General features: G+C 37.1%; 1 protein-coding gene across 6 annotated transcripts in view; it reads right to left on the bottom strand.

Annotated features, from left to right (window-relative positions):
- The window catches only part of NCOA2 (nuclear receptor coactivator 2), a 196,575-nt gene that overhangs the window by 165,557 nt on the left and 9,087 nt on the right, over nucleotides 1-21,931 (bottom strand). For all 6 annotated transcript variants that reach the window (XM_068396028.1, XM_068396026.1, XM_068396025.1 and 3 more), the window contains exon 2: nucleotides 21,081-21,160. The gene's annotated coding sequence lies outside the window, so the exon portion shown is untranslated. The remainder of the gene's footprint in view (nucleotides 1-21,080; nucleotides 21,161-21,931) is intronic.

Here is a 21,931-nt window from a genome sequence, read left to right on the forward strand (position 1 = left end):
GAAAGCTTCTTTCACAAGAATTCCCACTAATTTACAACAGCAGAGGAATCATCCCCAGACAGCTGGGCTGAGATTTTACTCTGCTATTGGTTATATTACATTCCTGGTAACAAAAGTTGTTGACATTAAGGCTGAATAGTAGAACTGGTGCTAGAATAAAAACCATCTTCCATATCCTTCCAACATTTTTTCACTACTGACAGCACTTGAATGGCCCAAGAACTTTATTTAGAAGTTTTAAGTACAAGACAGATTTCATAAAATGCAATCGAGGCAATAAGTCTTATACTCTGCCTTACAAAAGGGCGATGCTTTATTTGCTTTTCATTGGCGCAGGTCAGTGGTACTTTGTCATTGCCTTTGAAATCGTCCACCCATTTCTTCTTTACTTTCCAGTTCCTAGGAAATGTATAAACTCCAGGCCCAAATGTTTCAGGACTCATTTTCCCCGAATGCTGTTCCTTAACGGGACGAGCTCGCACACGTGGCCAACCGCTATATTAAGGAAGAGGATTAGTATCTGAAAACCGATCAAGATCTACATCACCATTGAATGGAATAATTGCAATTACTGCACCGTCATTCATCGATAGGCCCGCAATCTGCTCCAAGCATCGCTAACATGGTGCATGAGAACAAGAACGGGGCTTTAAAACTCAGTTGTTTTCCTAACAGGCTTGTCACTGTTGCAAGACGTGACTTGGAAAGCTTATGAGGCACAACTGAGTACTTACTCAGCTGGAAGTAATAGAGTGATACTTTCACAAGAGCATTTTAAAAACCAAGTGTGCAAGTGATGTAACACCAGCAGATAGAAAAAGGACAGGAAAATAACATGTAGAGGAGAGGAATAAAACACGTTTATGTGAAAAGTAAAATTGTTACTCTAAAGGTTTTTTTTCTCATAACTCTCTTGCCTGGTAATAACAGTGCATATTTTAGTAACATCCATTTGTGTATTACACTCGGGAGACAGCTAAACACTCATTTAATTTGTAGAACAGCGCTGGATGCAATAGCCCAATCTTTCCACTTCTGCCAGAGTTTATGCCAATTTATTTATTTATTTACTTGGTTATTTGAATCACAAGAGGCTGGACTTCTAACTTCTGTTGCCCAAATCCCGAGATACACAAGAAGTATATAAACGCTTAATTCACATCCTTATGTTGAAACAATGCCATACATGTTGCCCATACTAAAACAAACACAGAAATTCGTGACTACTGAAGTCACCATTTTAGCTCTCTATTTAGGAGACTTGGGACCAGAAATCTTAGAATATACTTATGCATGAAAAGCAAGAGTATGTCTTAATTTAGAACTTCCTGGCTATTACTAACGTAAACAGCACAACAGAAATTTATGTATTTTTTTTGAGATTGTAATATTTGAAAATAAAATACGTTCTTAAAGGATGGTTATAAAAATATCCATCATAGTATTTATAGTCAATATACAAATTAATACGTTTACAACTGAACTAACATGCTATAACAGTTTCTTCACCAAAAACACATCACTTGAATAGAATAAACAAGTATCTTAAGTTTTTAAAGCCTTCTGCAGTACAAATTTCTCATTTTATTGCCCATCCACATGCTTCTCTCCATTTACCTCCATTACTACGTTATATTAAAATGCACATAAATACTGCATTGGGTAAAGAGAGATAAGATTTTTCATAAAATGATAATTCTGAATGGTGTTCAAATGTATGCACATAACGTTACCGGTTTTGTAATGCCAGCACAAATTAGGCCCTATTCATTTTATGGTTTCTGTTACAGAAAGAAAGACAAAGAATGAGAGTACTCCACTCGTTTTCTTAAATGCAGAAAAATGAAAAGTATCAGAAGTACAATTTAAAGTGGTACTCATTTGAAAGCTGAGGAAAAATATTTTTAAAAAAGAGAAGTGTTAATATTTCAAACCATTATTTGAAAGCTCTTAAGGGAGAAGTTGAGAGAGGGAAGGACAGGATTACAGCAATGATATTACACACAAAACAGAGTCTTGTAAAGTACAGTGGAGCAAAACAAGTGTGTCTGTGGGGGTGGGACATTATGTAAAAGGAAATACATAAATGAGTCAATAATTATATTTATTGCTTTAAAAATACCCAGGAAATTTTGTTCCATCATGTTCAGCAGACTTTACTGGACTCCCTCACCATCTTATTGCTGTAATCATGGGTCTTTTTCCCACCATTTTGTTTTCTCCAGAATCAAATCTCATTTGGAAGAACATCATAAACTTGTTAGGGCAAAAGCGATGGCACCCAGTTTCTGTTCCTTTCCACATATCTTCCCACTGCAAGGGAGCAGGGAGAATGGGTACCACTGCAACTACAGACTACAAACTTCAGATTAGCAGCACTCAGACTTTCTAGAAAGACGGTGTTCATCAAAAAACACTAACTTACCAAAAACAGTTCCTCTGCAAGAACATTCCAGTTTTAAGAGAGTCCTGTTATAGTAAGATCCATGATGAATGTTTGAAGGAGGATGAGCATATCACCCCAAGACAACAACCCACTGAACAGTCCTGATGCTTACTACAGATGTTTAAAATCCTAACTTGAATCGGACAAGTTGGCAATTTTACAACTCTAGTTCCTGCCACCACAGGAAAATGCCATAGCACTGGGCCTATTTGTTATTTCAGAATCTCTCTTTCATCCACACAGTCTGTGAAAAATTTCTGAACCCATAATCTCATCCCCATATATAACAAGAATCTATCAGATATCTCACTATTTTTGAGAAAAGGAAAACAAAAATCTGGCTTAGCCCTACCCTGCTTAGCTTCTGACACTTGTTAAAGCCTTAAACCATGTTTCTTACCCTTCACTCCCATTTCCTACGATACTCTCATGAAAAGGGACTGACAGGTGGTGTGAATGTATAGCAGGAGTTACGGGACCATTAGAGGACTCCATTATGTTTAGTTCCTCTTTGGGAGATGCCTCCCAGATGCATTAGGATACCAAGTGGCAGAAGGGCCAAACCCAAGAGACAACTCAAACTTCAGCAGTACTTCACTTGTTTGTCAAGGATTCAGACACTGCCATAAAATAACATATACCATCAGAATCTAGCTAAGTCTGTGCAAAAATTTAAATTATACACTTGATTATGGATAACAGGACTCTTTCTGCTCCTTAAAGCAGCATCACAGGAGTTTCTCAAGGGCCACTATAAGGCAATGAAAGGAAAAACACAGCATTAAGCTCAGGTGGTCAAAAGCTTCTCTATCAGAATAAGATGCTTTCAACTCCTTTTTCTAAAGCCTAAAGAATGGTCAAAACTTTTTAGGTCATTTTTTTTTGTAAGCTTTTACTTTCTGCACAGCAATTCTGCAACATTTTGTAGTAAAATTTTAATCTACTAAAATATAAATGTGCATAAAAGAAAGACAATTAAGCTTCATCTGCAAAAAATATTAAAGCTGCCAATATAAAGTGCACACATGAAAAATTAAGCCTATGAAGATATATAATGAAAGACATCTGGCACAAATGTCAGTCTTCACATGCTTGTTTTGTCAGCTGTCAAATCATGGTAATATACAATGCTAAAAGGCATGCTGACAGTAATATTCCTGGTACTTTAAAGAACAATCATAAAATACATGCAGCTATAAGAAAATATCTGCATTGCTACCAAAGTAACCAAACAGGGCTGGTGGTCTTTAGAAAAATATTAATGCTTAATGCTTCTGACTCTCAAATGGAAGTCTGTGCAGGACGGGTTCCAAATTATTTCTTTCCCACACAAACCTTTTTGGAAAAGTTACCTGGAGCTCTGAGCAATTGCACATGCAATCCTTCATAGAGTTATTGTAGGTAAATACTGTTCCTTTGCAGCAAATGACGTAGGGTTGAGAAATGCTATGCGTTATATACTTACCTTTATCAATTAAAAAAGCCTTTTAAAAATACATGTAAGAGGGGGAAAAAAAAAATTCTTCCCAATAATTCCCTGCTTGATTTCATCTCAAAGACAGAATTATTTTGGTATGTTTTACTGATTTCAAAAGCCAGTGTTTTTCCTCCATGTAAAACACAAGTTCCAGATACACTTTGTACTTGTGCATATGAAGCACTAAAAAACAAAAAAACCTCAGGATGTAGTCCCATTATGGTCCTCCTATGGTCCACCCAGACCAACAACAAGGAGTTAGAAGGAAAATGAAAACTTTATATTAATACAGGTTTTGAATTTAATACCTTTCCTTACAAAATAATGATTGAGCAGTAATACCACAGAACAAAAAAAGAAAATTGTCTGAGATGATGCTACATACCTGAAGATTTTATATAGCATTATAGTCATCATCTCCTGGAAACCAAGGGAGCAGTAGTAATAAGCGTTAGTCATAAAGACTGCAACCTAGTTTCCTGTTAAATATATAATCATGCTGCAACAAAAACACATTACTTTTAAATAACCATTCCTTAAAAAGCATGCCTGAATTTTTTTTTTTCTGCTGTAGTCAGGAAGCTAAATCAGGCTTGCATTTATTCACATACCAGGCACACAGTGCCATTTTACTTTTAATGCTGAGGAAGGTGAACAAAGAACATTTTCACTAGAAAGAAAGTTTATTTACAGTTTGATTGTTTTTTTTTTCCTTTGTAAAGTTGATTTCTGCCTTGATTTATGAAGTAGAAGGGTTCTAGCTTTTCTCACACTGACTCTGCAGTGAGAAAGGGAGGGAAGACAGGTGAAACGAAAGGGATGAAACTAAGACTCCTGGCTAGCAGAGACACTGCAGCAGGCACTGGACGTGGTGAGTCCAGGTGGGAGCTGGCAAGTGCTGGGTTTGTACCGGGAAAACCCCAGTACAAAAGTTTTATTATGTGTCATTTTGCAAGATACACTGCAGGAAAGCCATCCAACCACTGAACTTCGGAATTAAATAAGCTAGGTTAAAGCTGGCTTGCAATCACACTGAAGAAGCTCTGTTGAGGGCAAGACAGACAACATTGCGTTTTCTGGTCTTCCTGAAGTACAGCTGGCCTCACCAGGGGCGTCAGACCTGACCAAGGGCATCTTCTACCTTGTAGAAATCTCCGATGAACACAAGCCTGGCTAGCAACAGCTTGACTTCATGACACTTGGGTACAGCCTGTTACTGTTCAGAGAACTTTTTCCTCAAACTATTTATTAACACCTAAAATAGACTAACTACATAAATCTCACTGCTTTCACTCATCCAAATAGGAACTAAGCACACTGGAAAAAGTTCTCATGGTGGTTTATGTTTACAATCACTCGCACTGAAAGATATATACGTACATATATATATCTCCACCTCGCTCTTTTCAGCAAGTTTTTGTTATCACCAAGACTATTAAAATGACACTTTCCACTCAAGCAGTATCTCAGCGAAATATCACTGCCATTTCAGATGCTTTCTGTATAATATCAAATACTGCCAAGGTACTTGATCAGTTTGATCATTTGAGGCTAAAAAAACCAACTTGCAGCACTGACAGCCAAAATCATTATGTTAGACATGGGGAAGGACAAATGAAGGCCTGCACTGCCCCACTGACAAAGAGCACTGTATATTTTCCTCCTGCCTCTACCTTGAAAATCAACAGAGACTTATAAAAAAATAAAGGATATTAAGACATGGCATTACAGCTAGCCCAGAGATGAAAAAATAAGACTACAACTATCAGCAATAACTTCAGTACAATGAAAGGATCTGCATATTCAACTTGAATTTCTCAGTGTATGTAAAGCTTTTCACTTTTCTTTAAAGAAAGGGAGTTCTAAATTTTAATTACCTATATATAATCTTCTGAGATATATTAATATTGTACATGACTTCTATCAATAGATTTTGAAGTGTCTTGATATAATGTATCTTCTGATTTTTAATATAAAGGTCTTAAACCTCACAATTCCTCTGCTTCAAAAGATGTTTCAGTCTCCAGCTGATATGCAGAAAGAGTAAGGCACATGGAAATTTTGTTTGACAAACATGCCAACAACTCTGCACTTGACTGACTTTGTGCCCTCAGCCACCCATAATTTTGCTATCCCATAATGATTTTCTGATGCTGGATCAGGGTTGTCCTTCTTTCACTAATAGGACGGCAGCCACCTACCTGACCATGTATTTTCTTGCAATCTGCGGAAGTGAAGTTTCGTTGGGGCAGAAGAAGGAAACAGCAAACACACACACTACCCCACAAACGCACATAAACGTGTTTTGTCTCACGCATGATCACATGAGTTTCATTTCCTTTAGAAACCAGACTAAAAATGAGCTGGGTAGGGAAGATGCATAAATACACAGCTATCAGATTAATTTATTCTCACACCTTTTTATCTCTCTCCTACTTGCTTCCCCAGTAATTTTTGGTCAGCCTTCCCTGTTACATTATACGGATCATCAAAGAGAAGCTTGGGAAACATTTTGGCATCCATGTACTTATTGTAAAAACACCGGGAAGTGTAATCCTCTCAAAACAAGGATCCTAGGGAACTAGGGAAGCAGTATTTTGGCTTTTTACCAACCATTTTACAGCAAAGGTAATTAGTAAGTTACATACCATTGTAAGCAACACCAGGACAAATCCAGCTCCCCTCACCGCTTGGTCTCTCTTCTAACGATGCCAAGATCGTGACAGGCTTACTTAGCATGGTTATTGTTTCCAATTTCAAACCCTTAAATTTAATTAATTTTCAGCTCTAGATGATCTATCTTAAACAGCCAAACAAACCAAAAATACTCCAACCCCATTACTTCACCTATTTTTTCCCCTCACTATAGCAACAATGCGTCAGTAACACTTCAGGAGGATTTTGTTTGTGTTGAATGGCTAAGATTTGGCAAGTGCATGTGATAAGCTACTTTTGAAATAAATTATACAGAATAATACACGTTTCAGTAACAGTAAGTATCCAGATCCTGGTCAGTCTTTTCATATCAAGAGAGAATTCAACACATCAGAAGCAAAAGTCTGTCACAGAAGTCATATTAAAAAAAAAAAAAAAACAAACAAAACAAAACAAAAAGATGACTAATCAGTTGCATTTCATGCATATTAGGCACACTCTTCCATCACCTGACAAACTGGAAGAGCTGCCCCTCTGCCTCTTGTACAAAAACCTATTGCCTTTTTGGATCAAAAAGTATCAGACACTTGCAACTGTTTTTAAAGTTTTATATAATACATAATTACATATGCATGCGCACACATACACACACTCCCCAATGGAATTCCAACATTTCCATTCAAATGCAGAAAGAAGAGCTAAAAAGATTGGGACAGTGATCAGCATCTCAATGCTCCTTTCAAGGACCAATAGGAAATGATAACTAATGAAAAATTCCAAATATTATTAATACAGGAAAATATGTCCAGCTTTGACAACCAACAGAGTCATGGAATAAACACTTCCATCTTCAGTAGCTGCTAAAACAAACACACTTTTACAGGCTTTGACAGAGAACAGAATTCATTTCCCCTTTACAGCTGCACTGCTTCAAAGTCAGTTAAACATCAATGTGACAGCCTCACTTGCAAGAGCTCAGACATTTACTATATTATCTTAGCTGGACATGAGCAGAAAGCAGAGACTGTGAAGGCAGAGAAGTAGGGGGGAGAGAGGGAAATCAAGATTGTTTTTCTTAAACACCTTATGAAGTGTTCATCTTAGTTGCTGCCAGAGAGTTATTTTTCTTGTTCATTTATTCTGTATTTAAAGACCTGGCTAATACAAACATAGCACAGGTCTGAAGGCAAAAAGTTCACTAGGATAGAGCTTATTTACACAGATACTACTCGGTTACCAACTTCTCACTCTGCAATACAGTGTGCTTCTAAAAGTGAAACTCAGTTGACTGAGCTATTATCAATGCTTACAAATTGGACTATCTTTGCAACTAGCCATCACCCTATTGATTTTCTGATTAGTATCTAGAAGACACATCGTTTAGGTTCTTACCCTAATTTCTGACACCAACTTTCCTGTACAACCCCTACCTCACAAGACCATCATGAAGCTTAATATATATTAATTTCACACAGAGCAACAAGCACAATAAGTACTCAGTAGTGAGTGGGAAGGAATATCGGCCAGATTCGACCCTAACAATGTGTACAGGCCACTAAATTGAGCATCTTGAACAAAAAATAGACACCAGATAACTGTAGCAAACATTTGCAAAATGCGGTCAAGAGTACTTCCTGAGATTCTGTAGAAAGCTGGCTGCTCACATGATGATGGCTCTGCTTACTTCCAGATGTTCAATTGCATTAAAGAAAATTAAAAATACATCGGTCCATGCTCTTACTACTGGTTTCCCACAAAAGCAGTTGTTGCTGCTATTGGGGGAAATGACATGATCACAAAGAGGAGATGTCTTATGAATTATCTACCAAAATACAACCCAAACTACTAGCGGAAGATTTGCCGAGTGACTAGTTCTTTCATGGCAAATGATCCCTCAAAACTGTGACTCACAAAAAATTCCCTATAATACTGAGGAAGTTTTCCGTTAGGACTTCGAACATATTTATCAGTCCTCTATGCATGCTATAAGCAAACTTGAAAAAAAAATCTGCATCTCTTCCTTTATTCTTAGTGGTATTTTGTACATAAATACAGAAGAGAAGATCTATCTGAAATACAGCCTAAACCTACAATCTACTACTACAAAAACTAGACAGAAAACAGTAGCTAGTAAAAAAAAATGTTGTCACATGGAACAGTCTGCGTAGATTACGTTATTAAGTGCTACTCTTTTTTTTCTTCTTTGAACCCCAGCTTTGGGCCAAGCTGAAATTCTAGAGAAAGCCTGATGATTTGTGGCCACATCATTTGTAAGTTTATATTCAAGAAATCTCCAGATCTCAGCTAATAAGTGTTTGAGCCACCATCCACCTTCTGAATAGTCACCTCAGAGTTAAGGGAAAGACAAATCAAGATGCAGTTCAGCTACCAATAATAAAAATCACTCTTCTTCACACTTGATAGCAGCCCCAACCTGAAGATTTCTATTTCACTGTATTACTTTGTATTTGAGGTTTCTGTCTGGAAGTTGTCTGTGTGAACACCCATACTCCTCTACTACAGCTGGAGTCAGAAAAGACACTTCAGTTTATATTTCCCCTCTAGGAAAAAAGAAGAGAAGCAAATCAAGCATTCCATACAAAAGCTTTTTTACTTCTGCATCTTGAATCCATCCTATTTCCAAATAGCTCAAACAAATGACCTGCAGGGCATGCTGCAGAACCTGGCCAGTCGGACGGACTCAGGGGATGAACTGGCCTGCAACTCTGCCCACCATGGGAAGATGGTGCATTTTGTTTAAGCATTTACTCCTTAAAATCTTAGGGTTTGGAGGGTTGGGAAGGTTTTTTGGTGCTGTGCTGCTGTCCTCTCCTTACTACAGCACCACTATTTTTAGTAACCAGCAAATGGGTAGCTGTAGGACCTCTCCTATCACCAGAAAGCTCTCCAGCTTGAAGTGGCAAAGCAGCCCAACTCGTGCATGCTAGCAATTCCTCAGATAGAAGCTTGCAAGCCCGGCCCTGCTTCCTTCTGTTGCAAGTAGCGCTTCATGATATGCACTTCAGTGCAGTAGACAGAAGGGCTTTTTTGCCTTTGTAAACAAACCTTTGACAGAAATATTGTAAAATAAATCTGCGTATTGTTCTATCTTTATAATCCTGACTGCACAATGTTACCTACATCTCTGTCAGCTCCTAGAAAGCACAGAAAAACTTTCATATCCTAAAAAATTTCCCTCCCCTGCACGTGTACAAAACTGATGACTATGTTGTTTTACCCAGTATTTCTTCCCAAAATCACAAGTCCTCAGACCTGGTCAAGACTTACATTTCCATAGCTATTACCAACTTCAAAAACATGCCACAACATGTTGATATACAAATTAAAAATTGATCACAATATACATGGAACTGTGCAAGAATAAACATACTTGTGTTCTTAAAAAAAAAAGAACAAAACAAAATTCTCAGAAGCAACAGTAAGCAAATTCTGTTAAATATGCAATTCTAACGATGTATAGCCACAGTTATTCAAATCAGAAATCTTAGGTGAAATACAGGCACGTGGTACGTGACAGGCTGGCAATGGAAAGTTCTGCAGGACAGGCTACGCTCAGAGCAGCGCTGGAGCTGAGCCCACAACTCATTTCAAAACTGATGTCAAAAAGTCTTGTGAAATTTCTCGGTATATGCAATGCACACTGCACAGCTTGTCTCCATTCAATACTCCTGAAGAGACACTAAGTGCCGTTAAAATGATGTATTATGCTAAGCTTTTCATTGTATTAATTTATACCCTATGACATCACACACCATAGATGTTTAAAAATTCAATTTAATTTGTAAGATAGAGAAATATGTAACCTGCTGAAATATGACTAGGTATGTTATATGGCTTTTAAAGGTGAACTGTGGCTGAAAAAAATTATAGCACCAACACGCACAGAATATCCAACATAAAATAGAGTGAAAAGTAAAATGTTGGAGTGAATTCTTTATTAACTGAAATCCTGTCTTTACCCCTGCCAAATTCAAGTTACTCATTAACTGCCAAATACTCCCTTTATGTATGACACAGCATAAAACATTTCAGTACTCGTATTTCAATACTTTGCAAATTAATTTTAAAGGTTTTGGCAGGATAAACGTTACACGCATAAACTTGCAAAATATTCAAGCTGCTGCTTTGTCTACTTATAAAAACCTGAACTTCTCCCTTCAGTTCCACAGTCACATGAATGTCATTTAATAATAAATTTTATTACGAAAAAATAAAGACTCTTCTTGTTGGGGCACAAAACATTTATGCAAATAAAAGAAACACAAAATAAAAACTTCTCCATGCATAAATAACACTGGACAAAACAAATACTAAAACCCTAACCCCATCCCCCCTCAAGTAAAGAAGACATTTATATTCCTCATTCCTTATTCCTCAATTATATCAATCTCCAACTGTACAGCTGATGAAAAGTAAAAGAAGAAAAAAAAATTGCAACTTTCAACCTCAAGATAGATCTTGAAACTAAACCCCATTCATATAATCCCTTAGTCATCAGGTGACAATCCTAATTTAAAACAACAAATTCTCCCATGTGGCTCCATTATAAGGTGATAGCTAGCACCTCCAGTAATTTAAAGACATCCCATTTTCCTTGAGGTTAACTAGACAGCAAATCAAATAATCCCACAGAGGATTCAGAGAAGGTTTGACCCATTACTGAAGTGTTAAATTAGAATTTCAAAGAGTAACTCCATAGTCACCCTTCACAGAGATAATTTTTAATTCTTCCTCTGCGAAATGTAAAGTCAAGTCAATACTCGATTTTTTATCTCATAAGCAGACAAAACTACTGCTAACACAAAACAATCTAGGTTGATTCTTGTTTAATAAAATAGCAAAAGGCCATTGCTTCAACATTTTAATAGGCGAGTTCTGTCTAGCAGTTTTTACAATTTCAGTATTAATTCACAACATAGGCAGACAGAAGTAGGCATTTTATTTACATTCAAGGAAATTAAATGCAGAAATATGTTTTTATTTATTTTCTCTATGCAATCCACAAACACCAATGAACCTGAATTCTGCTTATGGAGAAAATAATGAGGGTTGACCACACTTTATAGCTAAGAAAGTGAGGGACTTGCAGCTCAAGTGACTTGTTTAGTACACCTCTGGCAAACCTGGCACTGAAGACTAAGCTCCTGGCTCTCTAGCACAAGGACTAGCTCCATCCCTGTCGTTACCCATGTACCATCATTCCCATGGGCATAATTATAGGGAAATTTCCATCACATGCAGGGGCGAACATTGTTAAGTCCTCAAATTCTACAAATGGTTCCTGCCACCTTATCTAAATTATTTGTTGATTAAACAAACAAAAAAAAGTTGTCCAAGGTAACAATATATTCAATTTTTATAGCTGGCCCTCAGCCAGCCTGAATAAATCATTTTAACTGCCTGTTCAACACAACAGAAGAACAGCAGAAGCTTGGCACAATGAGAGCCACAGAGCCCAGCACCAGCATGGCATAAAAATGCTGATATTGCCTGGTACGCTAAATAAAGCAACAGGACAGAACTAAAAACTGATAATGATAATACAATCAGTAAAAATTACAACATAGAAACAAACATACGTGCACAGAAAAAAAACACACATTTTCAATTATTAAAATATTAAATAAAAAATTATCATGTTGTTGCAGGTTTGCACCCTTACAGAAAACCATGTTGCATTAATTTATTCTGCTCCTCAAGACATTGCCTGTGTAAGAAAAATACCAGTTCCCTCTTTCTTCCCTGCCAGTGGTAAGCAAAATCAGTTAAAAACAGTAAAAGACAGTGTCATCTTTATATTCAGCTAATACAAGTGAGAAATATTTTCAATTGGCAGAAGAAAGTTTTACCCAATATTGGATTTTACATTTTCATCTTTCCTGTATTGCCAGTTAGCTCAACCTTTCCGCAAGAAACCCTGTTATTTCCCTTCTCAGAATCTTGTCTTTCTAAAAAAGTCCCTCCTCCCCCAAGGAAATTCTAAGGGCAGTCTTGCAGTCTTCCTTTCTCAGCTTCTGCAATACAACTTGAGTAAAAATTATTTACACAAATGTAACAGAACAGAGTACAGCTCACCATGAAAAAGTTACCACTCTGATTATACAACGATATTTCCACAAAATCACAAGAGCAAGAACAGTCCCCAAATCATGTCAACAGCAAGAAAAGTTATGGCATACGGCCCTTCCCACCATAATACAAAATACTCACTAATTAGTGGTTTTAAATTTTTCAGGGTTTATTTCTACCTTTGCCAGACACATTATATACTGTTCACATTTTTACTTCTTATTTGCTCTGAGAGATATAAATATGTCTCATTTTGATCTTTTCAGGTTTTCAAGAACTCATCAGTTTTACATGTTAAAATACTTCACACTGACCTTACCAAAGGGTCTGGAAAGAAAGATGGCATACACAGTGGCAACCGTGTGAAACTAACTTGTATTATATCTTTGTAGTCAAATGTATCCATTTAACTATGGACAACAATACCTCTGATACAAGGAACAGAGCTGTGCCTGTAATGGATTTTTCATTTCAGCCACTGAACAGGAAAAAAAAAAAAAAAAGCATTTTAAAACTGCTTCAAGTTGGACAAATACTCAGTTCACCAGGAAAAATGCCCTTGTTTCAGATAGCTTACTTCATGTCAAAGTAGGGTAAGCTATCTCAAAGCATTAAGAGCATCCACAAGGGGATTTAATTGCTAAATATATCTGTGAATGTACACCTTAGCTTCCTTTGCAGTACCTTGTCTGAGAAGACAACCTTACGGGTAGCAGATAAATAAATTAAATCTACAAAAGTAGGCAAGTGAAGAAACTACTGTCCTTCACTGTAGGGCACACTCAACAGATAGGGCACTCACCACCAATGCTGGAAATTCAGTTCTCCAACAAAGTATTTACACACGAATAAAAAGCAGAGTTGGCTTCAGAGGCTGCAAGCTCCGCTCAAAAACACTGAGCAGCCCAGAGACGGCAGCAATCTCTCAAGGGGCAGGAGACCCAAGTGCAAACCTCTGCTCCAAATCAGGAGCATCGTGACTCCCTCCTCCGTCTTATTGCACCCGTGCCTGATGTTCAGGAGGCGGTGTGCAGCTATCTGCCTTCCTGCCTCTCCCTGCTTTGGCAGCTGAAGACAGAGGTACTCCCATTTCCCTGCCCACATGGGCACAGGAAAAGCCTCCCCAGCCCCTGCAGTCATCCCAGGTGAAGTGGGTGACCTTGGAAGCCACTCTCTGCCACAGCTGTAGAACACTGGCAGCCCACCCATCCCTAGCCCCGGTGCAACAGGGAGAGGCAGGGCTGCCCTGGACTCAGGAGCAGCAGGGTAAACTGCATCTCCTAGGGAGCAAGACCAGACACTGGGAAGCAGATGAGGTATCTGGTTGTTCACAAACCGTCCCTCTACCTGGGGCGCAGGCTGTGCCACTGAAACTGTAGCCTAGCAAAAGCCCTCACCTCGCACACCCACAGCAGCTCCTCACTCAGCCGTACCCCGTAGCCAGGCTGTTTCCCCATGGTTCATTCACCATTAATTCTTCCTATGAATCTAGCCTTGAAGTTCAAAACGTTTAATTTCAGAATTTCCTAAGTGAGCCATTACAGCATTTCTGATTAGTAAGGAACTTTCTCCCTTCCTCAACAACACTACTTATGAAATTCAAGCCAACTCATTGATAGCTTCAAGCTAGCCAAAAATACATTTTCAGTAAGTAATTCCCCCTCAAAATACACACACACACAAATACGTCCAACTCTTATTAGAGAATCTCACAACCACGGATCAAGCTGTCCTGACCCAAAACATTGCTCCTACGTTGCTGCCTGTGGGCTTTGAGTGATGGCAAAGGTGGAGGAGAAGGGACTATCCCAGAGCTGTATCAGATTGTATCAGAAGACCGCTACACACAAAACACTTCTCCTGGAAGCTGGGGGCAGAAGGAAATCACTCAGAAGTTGAGTGATGAAGCAAATAAGAGGAAGACTAAGTAGGAGGCAACTGTGATAACTACTGTTACTGGAATCAAGTTCAGCAGCAGCAGGCTGTTACTTTATTTTTCTTCTGTTAAGAAGTGCCCACAGTACCTAAAACAGGACCGGAGCACCATATGCATGATTCCATGCCGATATTAAAAAAAATAAATACATGCTACCATGAATCAGATGTGCTATACAAACAGTATATTTGACATTAACCAACAAAAGCAGAAAACTGATAGAAAAAAAAAAAAACATTTAACCCTTTAGGTTGTGGCACATAGCCTGTCATGTACTGTAGTGGTGGTAGTGTGCTTGGGGTGTGATAGTGGTAGAATAGCACGTGGTATTTCGTATAAAATGGTCTAATTTGGGGTGTTTTGGTGGTTTTTTTTTTTTTGCTTGTGTGGATTTGTGTCAAGTATGTTTTAAGTGTGGCAACCATAGTGTTATACAATAGACCCCTGTGTATTGATTTCTCAAATATTTCGGTGTTGATCAGGAGCCCAGAACCTGGATAACGACAAAAGAGTGAGCTCATGAGGAAGGAAAGACTAAAATCACAGTCAAGGACAAGAAATATTTTAAACATCAGTAGTCACACATTAAGCTTCGTGTACCATTAGCTGCACATAAACCCTATTCCACTGCAGGATATATTCTGGAAGTTACATACTGTAACTCCAGACTGAAAGAGTTTTACATGAGTCTGTTCAGCAGGACTGAGCAATAAAAACACAGTTAATCAGGATTTATGAAGAGAAGCCAAGCAAAAAAACACAACTGAAAACTGAAAGGCCATAAAAATTAACCCAAGTGAAATTTCATATGTGTTGGCCACCTACTTTTAGAGAAATGTAGATGTTTTTATCCCATTTCAAAATAGTACTAAAGTGTGGCACCTCACAGTAGTTTCAAGCTTACAACCTGAACAAAGACATGTAGGAGACATCTCACTCTTCTATAGCTGTAAAACAGGTACCTAAAGATTGAAGGACAAAGGAATCCAGTGCAAAAAGGGATCTTCAGCTCCATGTGTTACTTGTAAGGATGATGATTCAAAGTTTAAGTGAGAATATCCAAATATAAGCAAAAGAAAAATACACTGAAAAAAACATGAATCGAAACATTTTAACTCCCTCTGACACTACTACAGTTTCCCTCAAGGACGAGTTGATCTGCAATACGTACTATAAAACTAATTCTTTTCTCGATTCTAATTTTAAATATTCTTAGATTGCCTACTGCTGCCATTTTGAAAGATACAGAACGCTGTAGTTTATTGAACTGGGATTACTGAAGGAACGGAAGTACTGATAATGAAAAAAGGGAAGAATCTGGACCACAAAAAGAGAGACATCAGAACAGGAGAACAAACCACATTCTTCATCAATCATGGCCACAGTTGTAAACAGAGATTTACCAATACATTTAGACACTGGCAGATATTGCGTATGTAGGAATGTCAGTACCCCTTTTTGCTTGTGGTGAGATGACTAGAGGAGGATTTTGTAAAACATTTTGAAGAGCTAGAGTCCTTCACAACTGTAAAACTCACCAATATTTCTAAATCATTTTAATAATACCTCTTAACATCTGTAACTTATCTAAGACCATTCATCTGAACTTTTCAACATCCAAAGTTTGTTTTAAAAAGAAAACCTGTAATTTCTTGCCAATCCAGTTAATATAAAGGTAAATTAATCAGATGGAAACACATTGTGCCACACTTTATATTAACCAGCTGCAAATTCACTTACTATTCTAGTCACATAAATCTTCTGAGCTTAACATCCCAGCATTGTGACATTATAAAAATTCACCCACTTTAATCTGCAGAAATATCCATGAACCTCAAATTATTGTACTATAATACTGTCAAATAAACAGACTACTGGAATTCAATTTCCAGAAAGCCAAGGCAAAATCTACTGGCCTTAATCTGAAATACTAGTGTCATTTTCAAGCCCTGTATTTAATTAATACTATTTACTGTCGAGAGCTGAGCCGGGCAAATATTTCACTCTTCCCAACTCAGGGGCTAAAGGCAGGCCCAGAAGAAAATCTGCTCAAGTAAATGTATCTCATCTTCTTTGATGATGCAAGTGCTCAGTTGTCCTGTTCTTGACCCCTCTAGAATTCCCAGGCTCCAATACCGGTGGTACAATGTCATCAATCTATATTTAAAATATATATTGATTTTCCATGGATGATAATGACAGCTATTTCTTCCACAAATGCATATATACTATACTTTTGCCCATATAAAAAGGTTCCTATCAAGGTAAGAAATGAAAAAATCTTGGCAAAGCCCGTTACTAAGTCAAAACCAATATTTAAGAAGTGAATAAAATCAAGTTAGCAATCTCATTTCCTAAATATTCTTTTATTTATCTCACTGAAACTAAAATGTTAAAAATAACCTTCCAGGATATAGCTACATACAAAAGGCAAGTTTCAATCAATTGAAGGACAGTGTTTTCAACAGTCCTGGATATACATGAAGTTTGACTCCATCAATTCAGTTTAAAAGTTCACTGACAGAGCACTCCATTTAAATCCATTCACAGCAATTAATGAGTTTTACATATTTAAGAATGTTTTACTCCAGATATACAGTGAATTTGAACTTTGTGGCCTCAAAACTATGAAAATACTTTGAAACTGCTTTCATTATTAACAAATCTAGTTCTGCTAGTTGCAAGCATGATGAGATTTCTCTCTAGAACACTCAATTTTCATCAGTTTGAAAGGAAATTCAATATATTACATTTGTGTAAATTTCAGCTTTTCCACAAAATAAAAACCTATGATTTCTGTAAGCTCCCATTTCCAATTTTAGGGGAAAAAGAAAAAAAAAAATCTGTGAGGTGCAACTGTATAAATCCTAATAGATGCTCATTTCTCAATACTTCTGTTCTCATTGTACCACCCACACAGAACTTCACTCTCAGATTAGGAGTATGATTTTAATGCTAATTGCATCAAATTCACTATAATCAAGCATCCACTTTTACAGGCATCTTTATAGGCAATTTATGTTAACTAATGTCGCTACTGAACAGAAGTGATTGAAAACAGAAAAATCTGATCATATTTCATGCAAAACACAACACCCCAATTTCGAGGTCTAGGAATGGGAACACATTCCCTTTATTTATCACAAACCAATTCAACGTAGATTAAATATCCCTCACAGATCCCTCTGCAAATGAGAAGACCTGATACAGTAAAGATTACCCATACTTGTGATAGATACATGTATTTTATTTCAGGTATTTCAGAAACAGAGCTCCTGTGGGAATTAAGGTGCTCTGAACTCACTACAGAGCTCTAGGTAGGCACCATCCCAGATCAGCTTTGTATGCTGACAGAAATGAGCTCTCTCTTATTCAGATTTCATACTTGGAACTTACTGTAGGTTCCTCACTTGCATCCTTCAACTAATACTGAAGGCTCTTAAAACTCTTTTCAATATAAGGCACTCTATTTTCAGTATTGTACTTTATTTTCTGACAGCATTCCCTTTACACACACATGTTATTAGGAGGACACAGCCAAAAGTGAGATATCTGTCAGAATTTTCTTTATCCACTACTGCTGTAAACAACAATAAGGAGTACTATAACTCAGAACAGACACACAAATATTTTCTATCACACTTGACACTAACTACAACACAAATGCCAATGAAATCACTACAAAGTTAGATTGAAACAGACTCTCCAGATCGAGAGTGACAGAAAACTGAGATTTCTCTGATCTACGTTCTTTTTTTTGCTGAGAAATATTCTTTACAAAGCGAACCATTTCATGCAAAAAGAAAAGGACAGAGAGAAAAAAAAAAGTAAATGTTTTCTGACTGAAAACTTTTAGACTAGGAACTAAAGTTAGTATTTTTATCTGTTCAGTTTTAAAAAAAGTCTGAACTTCTCACCATCCTAATTGCACAGCTTTTTGGTAGCACACAGCAGCTACTTCCCACTACCCTAACTAACAATGTTCCACGGGAGCAGCCCATTTACATTAGTTCTTAGCAGTTCATATACACATATTCTAAAGCCATTTAACCAGTACAAGTTTCACACTCTTATCCGTTATATCATATAAAAATAGATTCAATAAGTATTAAGCAGTAGTTTCACTTTCCAAAAAACTTAATATGGTGGAAGACAGGCTGAATGTGCACAATTTCAGTCACAGTGGTGGTCCAGTCTCACAACACGCAGTCAAACCCAACACCTATTTCACAAGCAACTCCAGTCAAAAGCCGAGGACAGGATTTCTTAAATGAAACTCCAACCCAATATATCCTTCAGACACTAGTATAATTTCAGATGGGTGTACTGGTTAAAATAAACAGCTACAGCTCTCTAACCCTGTGATGGAGAAGGTGAACATCTAAGCATGTCAAAGATAGGACTGAAATCCTGGACATTCAGAAATCAATGGAAGAATTTCCAAGGGTTCAAAGGAACCAAAACTATTCCTGGTCTCATGCAACTTACTTTTGCTGAAGTACCACATGAACACATGGATAACCACCCACTTCTGAGCAAAAGGATATTTTGAGTGCAAAACTACCTCTCTACTTCATCCCTGCCCTCTAAATCCTTTCATGACATTCATTTTTCACAGTGGGTTCTTCCTCACTGTCATCACCATAGACTTCATATACAAATATTTATCTCCTATTTGCTCTTATTAAAGGTTTTGACATTTCAAACACAGAAACGATATTTTAATCGGTATCCGTAAAGGTACCAGATTACTTTCTGGCACAGTAACAACTAGATTTATAATTTTGGTGCGGAATATAGCAACACTAAGCAAAAACAAGGGGGGCTTTGTCCCACATATATTAATTAGGGGGGAAAAAAGCAATTATAGGCAAATTGCTTTTTATTTGAATATTTACCTTTTTCAGTCTTACCTAATGCATTCCTTTTTTTAATGGAAAGTTACAATTGAGACAACTGAAAACAAACATACTATCAACTTGACAACAAAATTTCACGTTCTCTTTTGAGAATTTTCGCAGTGACATTTTTCTCTTTCTGTATTACACATATCTAACTCATTCTATTACAAGTCCTATTCAGTATAAAAAAATATTTTAGATTCTTAGATTCCTTTTTTTAAAACAATTTGCTTAAATGATCACAAAAGCAGCTTATTATTGAGAAGACCTACACATGCACGTTATGATCATTATGCAGCCCAGATAAGCAGTGTAAATAAATAATAACTAATATAGTGTAAGTAATAAGTGTAAATAAGTAATAACATCTATGTGGCTGAGCATTTTCAAGTTAATATAATACATAAACAAACTAATAACCAGTATTATAAACTTCATTGAATGCGATGAACTACAAATTGTTTTATCAGAACATCCAAGGGAAAAGGCATAAAAAAAAGCATTGAAAAGCTTCTTAATCTGTTTTCATTCACTGATGCTAGAAAATTCAGTAAGTTTAAAGAAAAGCATTGTTAGTTTGCAAAAATTGCTCAACATAATTAACAAAAGAGGAAATGATACTTGATGTGGACATACATAATTTTACCCAGAAAATGTTGGCATTTTATAAACAAACAGTTATCCCCCAAACAACTAAAAACCTTTTCAGCAGGCTCATTTCCCACATCTATATTTAGTGCACAAGCCTCAAAAATATATATTTCTGGCCTTAATAAGTCACTCTACGTGTTAAAAGGCAACATTTATTCATGAGTACCCTGAAAAGGTTCTCACATAAAATCTCAAATGCGTATTTGTAAAAGATTTATACCAAGTGAGTATACTGATATATTAAACATACCTAAAATAAAAACACGGCATTTATAGCCTACTTTCTTTCACTGCACTACCAAACTATTATTAGTCTGCATTTAAACAATCTGCAGGGGTCTCTTTTTCTAATTCTCAGCACTATTATCCCTTCTTGTTAGCGGAGTTAAACAGGCACAGCACTGCCTGATGGAGACATCCGACAGTACTTCTTTAGCAACAAGCAGTTTAAGACATCAGTGTCATTATACCGATTTCAACCCTCAATTTAAGTAATTTATTAGTGCAGATAGTTGGATGGAAAAGCTTGTATTACATCATATTCAACCTTTGCCATAAGACAGACTACAATCAGCACATTCAAAAAATGTCAATTCCTTAGTTACAGTATAAAATATCAAACAAATTTATGTGAAAGTAGTTCATATGTTGATCCCTTCAGCCTTCCTCAGCAGAGTGTCCCATTCCTGGTCCTAGCACTAAAGCAAGGTCCTTGCTTCCATAACCAGTCTGGGCGTTATTTTTGAAAGTCTCTAAAATGCTTGCATTTCGACTCACTGTATAATGTCAAACGTTACGTAAAACCAAGGCTTGTTCTGCTGTATCCACACAATCAATTTGAGACATCTCACATCAAATTCCCCAGTGAAGATGACAAAACTGTAACACAATCCAATTAAATGCAATAGGATATAGACAACTCACCAAAACTGAGTGAGGCGGGCAACGATTTCTAGGGTCTGTGCGTGCGGGGGGCCTCACTACTCAGATACATCTCAAGTGTGCTAGGAACAGAATTGAGAGAAAAATATGAGTCTTTTTTTTGGAGACAGGCATAGAAAAATAAAAATATGATGCTTAGAACATTCAGTTTTAAGTGTAACACAAGGGAAACAAACTTTGCAGAGCATTATCTGCTTTTCCAGACACAGCTACAACCCCCTTCCAGTTGCACAATCACTCCAGGCACACAGCTTCCTCTCCACCTGCTGCCTACTGCGAATTCATAGTGATAGCAACTAAGATGTTTATATTAACTTACAGAGTACACAGCCTTTATTTTCACAAAAGAATCTGTGGGAACTCTCTGTGAAAGTGGTTGGTTCCTTTTTGGTTGACTGCTTGGCTGGTTGACTTTATAACACATTAGTTTCAAGTCTCTAAAAAGGAGAAACTGGTGTTCTTACAAAATGTCTTTCAGCCACTATTAGAAGTTGTATGTACAGAAGCATGTTTCTCTGAATCTCCACTTACAATACTCCTGACCCAAGCAACTAGTATCAGTGGACAAATAAATAGAAAGCTCTTCATTAGTATAGCTCTTAAAGAGTCCAGAAGAGCAGAGGACATACGTTGCAGTGCAATACACAATTCTTCAGGGAAGAGGAGCATGTCGCTACCCACATAAATATTAAACCTGCATTCCTGTTTGTAGGTCAAACAGTACCTTATGTCAAATGTATCCAATCAAGCCACCAAAGAAGAGTTTTCTACCTTCTTATTCTGACAAACAAAAAGGCAGAATATAAAGTAAATGAAAGATACACTACAGGAGT

The sequence above is a fragment of the Nyctibius grandis genome, chromosome 3 (genome assembly GCF_013368605.1).
Source record: "Nyctibius grandis isolate bNycGra1 chromosome 3, bNycGra1.pri, whole genome shotgun sequence".
Lineage (NCBI taxonomy): Eukaryota > Metazoa > Chordata > Aves > Nyctibiiformes > Nyctibiidae > Nyctibius > Nyctibius grandis.